At 38.5% G+C, this 12710-nt stretch overlaps 1 long non-coding RNA gene across 1 annotated transcript; it reads right to left on the bottom strand.

Annotated features, from left to right (window-relative positions):
• Window positions 1–1287: 1287 nt before the first annotated feature.
• LOC134210418 (uncharacterized) lies at window positions 1288–1851 on the bottom strand. Its single transcript, XR_009978823.1, has 3 exons — window positions 1753–1851; window positions 1509–1691; window positions 1288–1426 (listed from the first exon to the last, which is right to left on the bottom strand). It is a non-coding gene; the product is annotated as an uncharacterized LOC134210418 (long non-coding RNA).
• Window positions 1852–12710: the final 10859 nt, after the last annotated feature.

Below are 12710 nucleotides of genomic sequence, written 5' to 3'. Positions count from 1 at the left end.
TTAAGATTTTAAGATTTTAAGATTTTAAGATTTTAAGATTTTAAGATTTTAAGATTTTAAGATTTTAAGATTTTAAGATTTTAAGATTTTAAGATTTTAAGATTTTAAGATTTTAAGATTTTAAGATTTTAAGATTTTAAGATTTTAAGATTTTAAGATTTTAAGATTTATTTTAAAGATTTAAAGCTTTTAAGATTTCAAGATTTTAAAATTTTAAGATTTTAAGATTTTAAGATTTTAAGATTTTAAGATTTTAAGATTCTAAGATGCTAAGATTTTAAGATTTTAAGATTTTAAGATTTTAAGATTCTAAGATTCTAAGATTCTAAGATTCTAAGATTCTAAGATTTTAAGATTTTAAGATTTTAAGATTTTAAGATTTTAAGATTTCAAGATTTTAAGATTTTAAGATTTTAAGATTTTAAGATTTTAAGATTTTAAGATTTTAAGATTTTAAGATTTTAAGATTTTAAGATTTTAAGATTTTAAGATTTTAAGATTTTAAGATTTTAAGATTTTAAGATTTTAAGATTTTAAGATTTTAAGATTTTAAGATTTTAAGATTTTAAGATTTTAAGATTTTAAGATTTTAAGATTTTGAGATTTTAAGATTTTAAGATTTTAAGATTTTAAGATTTTAAGATTTTAAGATTTTAAGATTTTAAGATTTTAAGATTTTAAGATTTTAAGATTTTAAGATTTTAAGATTTTAAGATTTTAAGATTTTAAGATTTTAAGATTTTAAGATTTTAAGATTTTAAGATTTTAAGATTTTAGGATTTTAAGATTTTAAGATTTCAAGATTTTAAGATTTTAAGATTTTAAGATTTTAAGATTTTAAGATTCTAAGATTCTAAGATTTTAAGATTTTAAGATTTTAAGATTTTAAGATTTTAAGATTTTAAGATTTTAAGATTTTAAGATTTTAAGATTTTAAGATTTTAGGATTTTAAAATTTTAAGATTTTAAGATTTTAAGATTTTAGGATTTTAAGATTTTAAGATTTTAAGATTTTAAGATTTTAAGATTTTAAGATTTTAAGATTTTAAGATTTTAAGATTTTAAGATTTTAAGATTTTAAGATTTTAAGATTTTAAGATTTTAAGATTTTAAGATTTTAATATTTTTAAATTTCAAGAATTTGATATTTTAAGATTTTAAGATTTTAAGACTTTGATATTTTAAGATTTTATGTGTTGAAAAAAAAAAATCAAAATTTCAAATATTCAATTTTGTTTTTTTTTTTAACTGCATACGTCTTTTAAGACACGGCCAAAAGATGCTAATCAGGCCGTAACTGCATTGTTAGACTTCTCGCATGTTACTATTGCATCGCCACTACTTCCGTTAATCCCATTCCGCCAGATTGCTCTTGTAACGGACTCCATCGGGTAGTAGGTGGAAGCATGATCCTGGCGGTTTTTGCCTGCAAAAAATATTAAATATTTTTTTCACCGTTCAGTACCGGTCGGGGTTTTCATTTTAGTCGATCACAAATTAAAACTTACCAGCGTGGTTTCATTTCTCCTGCTTCCTGCTCTTGGTTGATCTTTGCCGGAACCTCGACTGGCATAAATACTATTTTGGAGAAGTATAGGCACGATCTTGGTAGTTTGGATCTGCAATTGGATCCCCAGGGCAGCCTGACGTCTTATTGGCAAGAGATCGATTACCCGGGTACGATGATGAATCTGAAAAACATCCCACAATTACTTTTCGGGCGATCGGAAAAACTATCCATAAGAAACTTACCTGCACAACTTCATTTACAATGTCGATTCCTTGTAGGTATCAACGTAGCATTTTGTGGGTCCATAGCATCCTTCTCGTTATTTGTCTCTCTGTAAAATGATGTGATGCATTGCGCCGGCTGGGTGCAAATAAAACTGTATAAAAAACTTACCTACAGCAGATTTTCTACCAATACCAAGTCGGAAACACTGTTTTCATATATCAATCACTTACTAAAGACTTACTTCTGTTTTTGAAAGCAATTAAACTAATATTATATCCAAAATCATTGTTTTTCGATGCGAGCGAATGAAGTAAAAATTTGACTGACTGCCGGCGGTAGAGCTTGCTTTGTTGACAATTTACATGCTTTGTTAAGCGATATTAATCAGTTTGGCAGGTAATTTAGCGTTGGATCGACGTAGCTGAGAAAAAAATTTTCTCGATTGAATGCTGCAGCGAGGAATGTAATAAAGCGCCAATATTGGACAATATTACATAAAATTCGTTATTACGTGCGAATTTCATGTACGTTCCACGAAAATACGTCGCGGCATATTAATATATTTTTTGCTGTGAGTGATGTTCAGAGTGAATGTATTGTCGCTATTGCACATAATATTTCCGTCGAGATTCGGCTGTTTCGACTCACAAAAGTTTTATCAAACTTTTGCTATATTTTCCACCACTGTGAAGCAACAAGCTCTCGAACATGTGCATCTGAGTACAAAACAGAAGGCAAAAGGCGGTGGTGCACACAAATGCAATTGCAGTACGAAGTCCCATATATCTAAACGGGTACATCGTCAGTGATAGCGACCTTCGTTATCAGAAGATTGCCCGCTGATAAGCTTGTCGAAGCTTAACACTAATCCTGGCTGGTTTACGAGCACTTCGTCGCCGAACGATGAGTTTGTTCTGATTCAGCTCGAGGCTTGGACAACGGTTGTTTGTGCAGCACAAATTACGAGCTTTTTGAAGGCGCGTGCATCGGTGGTTGCATTGACATTGATTGGAATCAGCCTTTTCTTTAATTAAATAAGTCGAGAATCGGGTGACATTTTCAATTACCCGGTAATTTGTGTTCAATGTCGCTACACACAAAACATGCATTTAAAGGAGATGTTCCGACATACGAATTACGAATTCAGATTTGCATTGCTAATATGTACAGAACAGATTCACAGTTGATATTTGCCTTAATAATTATCACATAAAGCGCCAAATCTCATTAGGGTAAATGCGATTTGGCTTAGAGGCCATCCCCCGTTTATTATAGTGGTAAGACCACGGCTATGGTACTGAAGGTGGATGGGTTCGTCCGAAAATTTTCGGGCTGTTGGGAGAAAGAAAAGCCCATTTCAGTTGAACTCTTTTTATTCCCTTTCGGATGGGGAATGCGCAAAACGTTTTCTTTAGATGTTAAGTAAAAGCGATATAAACATAACTAACTAGTGGGAATGTTTCAGAATGTTTTGAGCGCCGGTTAGCGATTGACGTTTTCGTATTGGGTTTTATCCATATTTCAAATAACGAACAAGTACCGTAGAAAGGAATGTTGACCGATTTAATTTCAATTATTCAACAAAGTTCGCACCAGCCTCAAACATTCCAACGCAGCCTATTTTGGATTTGGATATTTATTTTTCACATTTCTCTTATGTAAAGTTTAGATGCGGCAACTGCATTGATCACCTCAGTAGAATTCAATTAGATTGCCAAAAATTGAACGTGTGAATTGGATTCAGGTGTTTGGGTGTTCAATTGGCACAATTTGAACTGCTGCTGACCACCTGACATGTTCGTGGGCAAATACCGGATGATGCGTTTTGTACGGCGCACTAAAAATGTAATCCGATACGATCTGGGACAATCTGTCAACTACCCAAAGAATACAGTAGCTTTATCGTGAACTCGCGCATATTTACATTTTTTCTTAAAACCTTTTGTCTTTAGTAGCATTTTTTTTTATTTTGGTTACCGATTAACATCAGATTTTGCACGATTCAATGATACCGATATTTAAAATATGGCAGTCCTGTCCATGCAGCAATCATACCTAAATTATAGTACACTTTTTCTTCTTCTTCAATGGCTTTATATTCCAGTTGGAACTTGGCCTGGTATTAAACTTAGTGGTCTATTAGAATTTCCACATTCAAGTTCAACTTTGTTACTCACCTGTTCAGCGGTGAGGTGTTTGTGGTCTGCTTCATTGCAATAGAGATCAAGCACCTCGGTGTGGCCTGACAGGTGTGGGCTTAATGGCCTTAGGTAACACACACCTCCGGTCGGGCCCCTCATGTACGTACATGTGTAGGACTTGTCCCCGTAGCCGGTAGCCCACCGACCGTGCTACCTGCAGTTTTGCCTTGCCCAGTACCTTTCTGACTTCCGCGGAAAGACCTGGAATGTAGCCTTCTGCGTACCTGAAAAGCTTCTACCTATCCGAATTGCGTTAACTTGGACGCCACATCGGCCTTCAAGTACGTGTTTCAGATCAACGAACTTCGGTGATTTTATTCAGCTGTTTTCACTGGATTGCCTCTTATCAGTTCTGGGCCAGAACCTCTTCCGTTAACTTTTGCGCACAACTCTTCCGCGCAGCATCCCATTTCAGGACGAGAATCAACTCGCCCATCTGCGTTTTGTTTTCTGCCTCCCCTACACCCAACCGGTGATTGTTTGATTTACTAACAAATCTGTATACTGCCCCTATTCGTATAAGCGTTGAATGTTTCAAACTCGTTTTACATGGAGGCATACAAAAAAATCTATTAAATTGATTAAACATGCAAACATTGCTATGGAACTATTGAATGGATCATAATTATATTTCTTTTCTGTGCAAAAGTGTATCAACATTTGGAATGTGACTGTTATGCGAATAAATAGCAATATGGGACAACACAAGTGGGTTTTGATTTTCAAATTTCTTGAACGAAGTCTATTATTTTATCAGTTTTTCTTAAACATGAGGACATTTTAAGCTTATTTCTGAAAAAAAAATCAAAATCGCCAAAAATCGACATTGGACTCTTATGCTAATCGCGGCAGTATAGGAGCCTACCAAAACCTGTATATGCGAAACTGAGCATATGCGAAAACGCTATTTTTTTTAACAAATTTTGCAAGCATTTTTTACAATATTTGTTTGTGAGCTTACATTTTTTTTGTGTAAGAATCTAAAAATTTCGCATATGCCCAGTTCTTTACAGGTTTTGGTAGGTTCTTATGAAGGATTGAAATATCGACATCTTTGGTTACCTTAGATGGATTATTGTTTATTATTTATTGTTTATTGTTTGCTTTTAAATTCATCTGACAAAACATTGTCTTAATGAATAAAATCTTATTAACTAATTCGCATATCCTAATTAATCCGCCGGATGAAGGTTACCAATGGAAGATTGAAGTCGAATTCAGCGTACACCGTGTTGAAGGATGCAGCCATTGCACGGATCGGTTCATGTGGGCCGTATTGTCTATTGCGGGCTTCAAGAGAAAGAAAATTCCGTGGTCTCATAATCCGTTCCGGTGCGTAGATATTGAACTGGCGCAGAATTTCTGGAGAATCTATGAATCCGGTTAATAATTTAGCAGTAAAAGCTATTTGTGCGATTCGACGTCGGTTTTCCAGAGTGTCAATTCCTATCAGTCTGCATCGATTCGCATATGGGGGTAGATTCACCGGATCGCGCCAAGGTAGGTGTCGCAAGACACGACGAACGAATTTCTTCTGTACGGACTCAATTCTGTCGATCCAGTAAGTCTGATAGGGGCACCAGACGATGCAACAATACTCTAGTTGAGATCGTACGAGCGAACAGTAGAGCGATCGTAAACAAAATGGGTCTCGAAAAGTCATTCGCAATTTTGAAGATGAATCCGAGCGTATGGTTGGCCTTATTAATGATTTCATTGTAGTGGTGCTTGAAAGAAAGCCCCTGATCTAAAAGCACTCCCAAGTCTTTCATGCTGTCCACTCGTTCCAAAATAATCCCGGACATGTTGTATTCAAATAGTACTGGATGCATCTTACGGTGAAAGGAAATTGATTTGCATTTTTGAATACTAAGCGTCAGATTGTTAGTGGTACACCAGAGCTCGAATTTGCTTACAAGCTCCTGCAGTTGCATACAATCTCCAATGCTGTTGATTACCATGTATATTTTAAGATCATCAGCAAAGAATAGACGGCAGCCGGGTGGAAGTACATTTGCAACTTCATTGATGAATAGAGAGAAAAGCAGGGGTCCAAGGTTACTGCCCTGAGGCACTCCAGAGGGTTTGAAAAATATCAGATTCAGCACTTCCAATTTTGACACAAACCGTGCGATCAGTGAGATATGTTTTAAGCCAGGAAACCATGTCGTGACAAATTCCGAGCTTTGCGAGTCTGCTGAGCAAGATACCATGATCAACTCTATCGAACGCCGCCTTGAGGTCAGTATAGATTGCGTCCACTTGTCTGCCTGAATCGATATTGCGGATACAGAGTGACACAAACTCAATAAGATTAGTTGACGTTGACCTCTTGGAGTAAAATCCGTGCTGAGATGTCGTAATGTAGTTTTTACAGCTTGCAAACAAAGCTTCGTTAATAATAATTTCGAATATTTTTGAGCAGCTGCACAGAGAAGTTATACCTCTATAATTTTCAACGTTCGATTTGTCACCTTTCTTAAGAACTGGACATGTTGTAGAACTGGGAACATGTACGAAAATTTCCATTGCGTAGGGTACTGGCTTTGTCGTAGTGATAAATTAAATAGTAACGTAAGAGGTGACACCAACGTGCTTGAGAATCCTTTCAGAATAAGTGAAGGAATACCATCGGGTCCAACAGCTGCAGATGATTTCAGCTTTCTTATTGCAGATCCAACATCTTGCTCGTTAATCCGGAAGCAGCGAAAGTCGAAAACGTTCTCTGGCGTTTGTCGGGTGGCATTTTCGATTTGACTATTAGTCGCAACATGGCTGTTGAACGCGTGCATGAAATGAGATGCAAACAATTCGCATTTATCCTCGTATGACTGAGCCCAACGTTCTTCAAAGTGCATCGATGATGGAAGACCACTCTCCTTCCTCTTAGAGTCAACAAACGACCAGAATCGTTTCGGATTTTGTCGTAGGTCTCGTTGCATTCGTACAACATATTTACCGTACAAGAATCGATTGTACAGTCAGTAGTCATTGCTGCAGCGGGTGAAATGTTGCTTCGTGCAGGCGTTACGATGATTGGAATATTGTCTTAAGGCAGCTGCTCTCAGCCTCTTTAGACTGCGTAGACGACAATTCGACCATGGAGGTTTAGGTACAGGTCGTTTCAGAGGCACATGAGTTTGAAAAATTCTGTTGATAGTGTCACAGAAATATTCAACACCCTCGTCAATATTTTGTGCAGTCTCAATCGGTGACAAGTCAATCTGGGCGAACTCTACCTGAAGTGCTTCAAAGTCGGATCGTCGGAAATTGTATGTGGGAGCAACAGGGGACTCATCATAAACGATTGGCGTAGGCAGCATCAGTAATAAATAGAGCGCTGGGTGATCGGCGTCAAGATTTACCAGTGGATCGATAGATTCTCGTACTGCACAACAATCTAGAGCAGGTTCATTGGCAAAGACTAAGTCCAGAAAACGCCCATTTTGGTTGGACACCATGTTAAGCTGTGCTAGTTCGTTAAAACACATACCATCGATCAGTGCGCTGGCAGAGGCAGAAAGTATTGAATTTGAGGCAGGCTTTGGGAGTCCATCATCTGATATTTCCCACAACAATCGTGGTTGATTGTAGTCACCAAACTGAAGAAAAATATCGTTGTGTTTCAAATCAGCCATGACGTTTCGAATGGAATCTAGATGGTTATGAATGCAAGACAGATCGTTTCGACGATCGGGCGGAAGATACAGAACGCCAATGCTAATATGTTTGTTCTCACATTTGATTCTGACCCACAATTGTTCCAAAGAGTAACTGATCAAAGCAGGGTCGAGGAAGCAGGTAAGCCTTGAAGAGACAGCAATCAGAACACCACCGCCGCGGGTTTTCTGGCTGTTTAGAGGACAACGATCAGTTCTGAAAACTGTGTACTTATCCCCGAAAAATTGTGTAGAAAGCAGGCGCGCGTCTAGCCACGTCTCAGTCAACACGATGACGTCATAATTGCAATCCAACGCCGCGATGAAAAAGTCATCAATTTTGGTTCTCAAACCGCGCACGTTCTGATAATAAACGCTGATGCTCTCGGCACTGGAAGGACACTTGTTGTCACGTTGCTTCGGCGACGATTGATTCACAACTCGGTTTTGTGGTGCGTAATTGCAAGTGTTATGTACATCAGGAAGAGAACTGTTCGGACGGCATATATACTTGCCTGCAGTGGGAGTTTGGAAGCCCCCTTAATTTAAAACAGGGTGATGCACTCTCGAATCTACTGTTCAATATAGCGCTCGAGGGAGCGATTAGGAGAGCTGGTGTGCAAAGAAGCGGTACCATAATCACAAAATCGCATATGCTCCTGGGATCTGCGGACGATATCGATATTATCGGGATTGATCGCCGTGCCGTGGAAGTGGCTTTTGCGCCTTTTAAGGGGAAGACAGAGAGGATTGGACTCACGATCAATACCAGCAAAACGAAGTACATGGTCGCTGGCAATCAACGTGGGTTCATTAGTGGTGGTGGTAGCGAAATGGTGTTGGATGGTGAACATTTTGAAGTGATGGAAGAATTTGTGTATCTTGGAACATTAGTGACGTGCGATAATGATGTTACCCGCGAGGTGAAAAGGCGTATTGCAGCTGCAAATAGGGCTTATTACGGACTTCGTAACCAGCTCAAGTCCCGTAGTCTGCAAACGAAGATAAAATTCGCGCTGTATACTACTCTGATTCTTCCGGTGGCTTTATACGGCCATGAAACATGGACGTTAAAGGAAGTTGATAGGAGAGCTTTCGGAGTGCTTGAGCGTAAGGTGCTGCAGACAATACTCGGCGGTAAACAGGATAACGGTATGTGGCGGCGTCGCATAAATCACGAGTTGTACCAGGTGTATAAAGGGCTGGATATTATTAAGCTTATTCAACACGGCAAACTACGGTGGGCTGGTCACGTTGTTCGTATGCCGGAAGAACGTCAAGCGAAGATAATATTTAGTAGAGAACCCGGAAAAGGCCGCAGGCTTCGTGGAAGGCCGCGTACACAATGGCTTTTTGCAGTTGAAGAGGACCTGTGGGCGCTCAATGTTCAGGGCGACTGGAAGCGAATGGCCCAAGATCGAGTCAAGTGGAGAAGGATACTCCATTTGGCGCAGGTTCATCGAAGAGCTGTAGCCCATCAAGTACTTGATGAGTATGGGTATTGATGAGTATGAAGGATTGGTATAAAATCAAACATTCGCTGTTTGGATGTAGGGCACGTATCAGGTGATCGCGTAATTTCTATTCCGCCTGCGTTGGGGTTAAAACTCAGAGTGACTAACTTCGTAAGAAGCACTTACTCTGGGATGGAAGGATGCTGCTATGATGTAGTTCCTCTGTGAATTCCTCTGAAAGTTCCTCCGGGAATTCCTCCCGAAGTTCCTCCAGAAGTTCCTCCGGAAATTCCTCCGGAAGTTCCTCCGGGAATTCCTCCGGGAATTCTTCCGGAAGTTCCTCCGGGAATTCCTCCGGAAGTTCCTCCGGGAATTCCTCCGGAAGTTCCTCCGGGAAATCCTCCGGAAGTTTCTCCGGGAATTCCTCCGGAAATTCCTCCGGGAATTCCTCCGGGAGTTTGTTCAGGAATACACTTGACGTTTCCTTCAAAAATTCCTCTGCAAATATAAAAATACCTCCGGAAATTCATCAGAAAGTTCCTCGAGGATTTCCTCGGAAATTCGTGCAGGAGTTCCTCCAGAAGTTCGCTCAGGATTTCCTTGAGAAGTTTTATCAGGAATTTCTCCGGAAGTTTGTTCGGGAAGTCTTTCTGAAGTTTCTTCAGGAATTCCTCCGGCAGCTCCTTGAGGAATTTCTCCGGAAGTCTTTCAGTACTTGTCATAAGACGAGTTTATACAATTCCATTCAATTCCACCACTTGATTGTACCTTTGACAGATATGTATTTCGACCACAACAGTAAGGCCGTCTCATACTCGACTTGCGAGACACTGAAGAGCCTTATCTATATATAACACTTGTGGAGGAATTCTTGAAGGAAACTTCGAGTAAATTCCTGAACAAACTTTCGGAGGAATTCCCGGCGGAACTTGAAAAATATTTAAAATACATACTGACGAAAATAAACAAATAAATAAGACAAGTTAGATCAAAAAGACAAGGGAAGTCAATTTTGTTTTCGCATTAACTTTTATCCGTACCCAAGTACCTAACGAGCACTGCAAACAGGACTTTGACAGATGTTGCTTCAACTATTCTATGAAAATCGCACCCCCATCTAATATTCCAACGGAGCCTATTTTGGATTTGGATATTTATTTTTCACACTTCTCTTGTGTAAAGTTTAGATGCGGCAAGTGCATTGATCACCTCAGTAGAATTCAATTGGATTGCCAAAAAATGAACGTGTGAATTGGATTCAGGTGTTTAGATTTTCAATTTGCTCAATTTGAGCTGCTGTTATTTACATGACATGTTCGTGGGCAAATACCGAGTGATGCGTTTTGTAGCGAGCTAAAAATGTAACTCGATACGATCAATGATCATTTTCCATTTAGTTACCGAATAATGCAGGATATCAGATGATCATTTTAAAATATTTGACGAGCCCCATGGTGACATTCTGGAACTTGCGAAACGTTCTAAATTTTAGGTCTTGGGGTCTATGCAGTAACTTCCTTCCAAATATCTTCGGCATATGCCAAAACTCTTTCCAAACAGATTATTCTAAAATTCGAATAATCATCTGATATCCTTGCCCTGAATCGTGTAAATTAACTGCATTGGCATTTGTCTACAGTATGTTGTGACATTTATCCCTCCTGACTGGCATGATTTGGAATTTGACATGTTAAGATATTATGCAGCGTACACACTAGTCAAGCAGTTTGACGAACATTGACTCCGCCCCGAAGAAAAGAGTTTTGGCATATGCCGAAGATATTTGGAAGGAAGTTACTGCATAGACCCCAAGACCTAAAATTTAGAACGTTTCGCAAGTTCCAGAATGTCACCATGGGGCTCGTCAAATATTTTAAAATGATCATTTGATACCCTGCATTATTCGGTAAGTAAATGGAAAATAATCATTGATCGTACCGAGTAACATTTTTAGCTCGCTACAAAACGCATCACCCGGTATTTGCCCACGAACATGTCATGTGAAAAGCAGCAGTTCAAATTAAGCAAATTGAAAATCTAAACACCTAAATCCAATTCACACGTTCATTTTTTTTCAATCCAATTAAACTCTACTGAGGTGATCAATGCACTTGCCGCATCTAAACTTTACACAAGAGAAATGTGAAAAATAAATATCCAAATCCAAAATAGGCTCCGTTGGAATATTAGATGGGGGTGCGATTTTCATAGAATAGTTGAAGCAACATCTGTCAAAGTCCTGTTTGCAGTGCTCGTTAGGTACTTGAGTACGGTTAAAAGTTGATGCGAAAACAAAATTGACTTCTCTTGTCTTTTTAATCTAACTTGTCTTATTTATTTCTTTATTTTCGTCAGTATGTATTTTAAATAGTTTTTAAAGTTCCGCCGGGAATTCCTCCGAAAGTTTGTTCAGGAATTTACTCGAAGTTTCCTTCAAGAATTCCTCCACAAGTGTTATATATAGATAAGGCTCTTCAGTGTCTCGTAAGTCGAGTCGAGTATGAGACGGCCTTACTGTTGTGGTCGAAATACATATCTGTCAAAGGTACAATCAAGTGGTGGAATTAAATGGAATTGTACAAACTCGTCTTATGACGGAGAAATTCCTCAAGGAGCTGCCGGAGGAATTCCTGAAGAAACTTTAGAATAAAGACTTTCCGAACAAAATTCCGGAGGAATTCCTGATAAAACTTCTCAAGGAAATCCTGAACGAAATTCTGGAGGAACTCCTGAACGAATTTCCGAGAAACTCCTCGAGGAACTTTCTGATGAATGTCCGGAGGTATTTATATATAAAACTTGCAGAGGGTTTTTTGAAGGAAACGTCAAGTGAATTCCTGAACAAACTTTCGGAGGAATTCCTGAAGGAACTTCTGGAGGAATTACTAAAACAATTTCCGGAGCACATACGGTTGAAATCTTGTAATGAAGACAAAACCCCTAGATGAATTATTGCAAGAGTTTCCAGAAGATTTTTTTTTTAGGAATTTCAAGAAATTCTGGTTGCAATTCTTGAGGACTATTTGGAGTTATTTCTGGGAAAATGTGCACAGGATTATAGAATACCATTAGATTGAAGTGACCAGACGTCCCGGATCATGCTGAATCTACCTGTCCCGCATTGCCAGGCGTCCCGGAAAACATCCCGAATTCTAATATGAAGCTATCTGTAGAATCCAGGACACGTGAAAACATCTCCGAATTATCCACCTAGCGGGGATGGTGCCTTTCAGATGCATTTTGAAAATTTATGTATTTTGGCCATAACTTTTAAGCAAATAATCCGATAACAGGACAGGATTCCCCGTCGAATGCAACTTGTGGCGAGCAAATTGGTTTAAGATAAGTGCTTAAGGGTAAGGATAAGTGGCCTGCTATCAGAAATTATTTTTTGAGTGAACCTCTAGCCTTTTTGTTACACCTTGGTGTTCAAAAAAAGCAAAAATATTTTGGTTATTTTAAATAATCTATGTACATAGTTTCCGTCAGTATAAAAGAATTCAGGGATTCTGAAGGATCAACAAAAGTATAGTCGATTTCTCAGGCTCTGCATTTCGCAGAAAAATTAAAAATCTAAAGCATTTGTATAGCCTGGATAATTTAGAGAATTTGGAATTTTCTCATTTGGACTTACGTTTTCAAAAATCACGCGAGAACTGAG

Source organism: Armigeres subalbatus, chromosome 1, assembly GCF_024139115.2.
Source record: "Armigeres subalbatus isolate Guangzhou_Male chromosome 1, GZ_Asu_2, whole genome shotgun sequence".
NCBI classification, from domain to species: domain Eukaryota; kingdom Metazoa; phylum Arthropoda; class Insecta; order Diptera; family Culicidae; genus Armigeres; species Armigeres subalbatus.
This window is presented reverse-complemented; position numbering and strand designations above follow the sequence as displayed.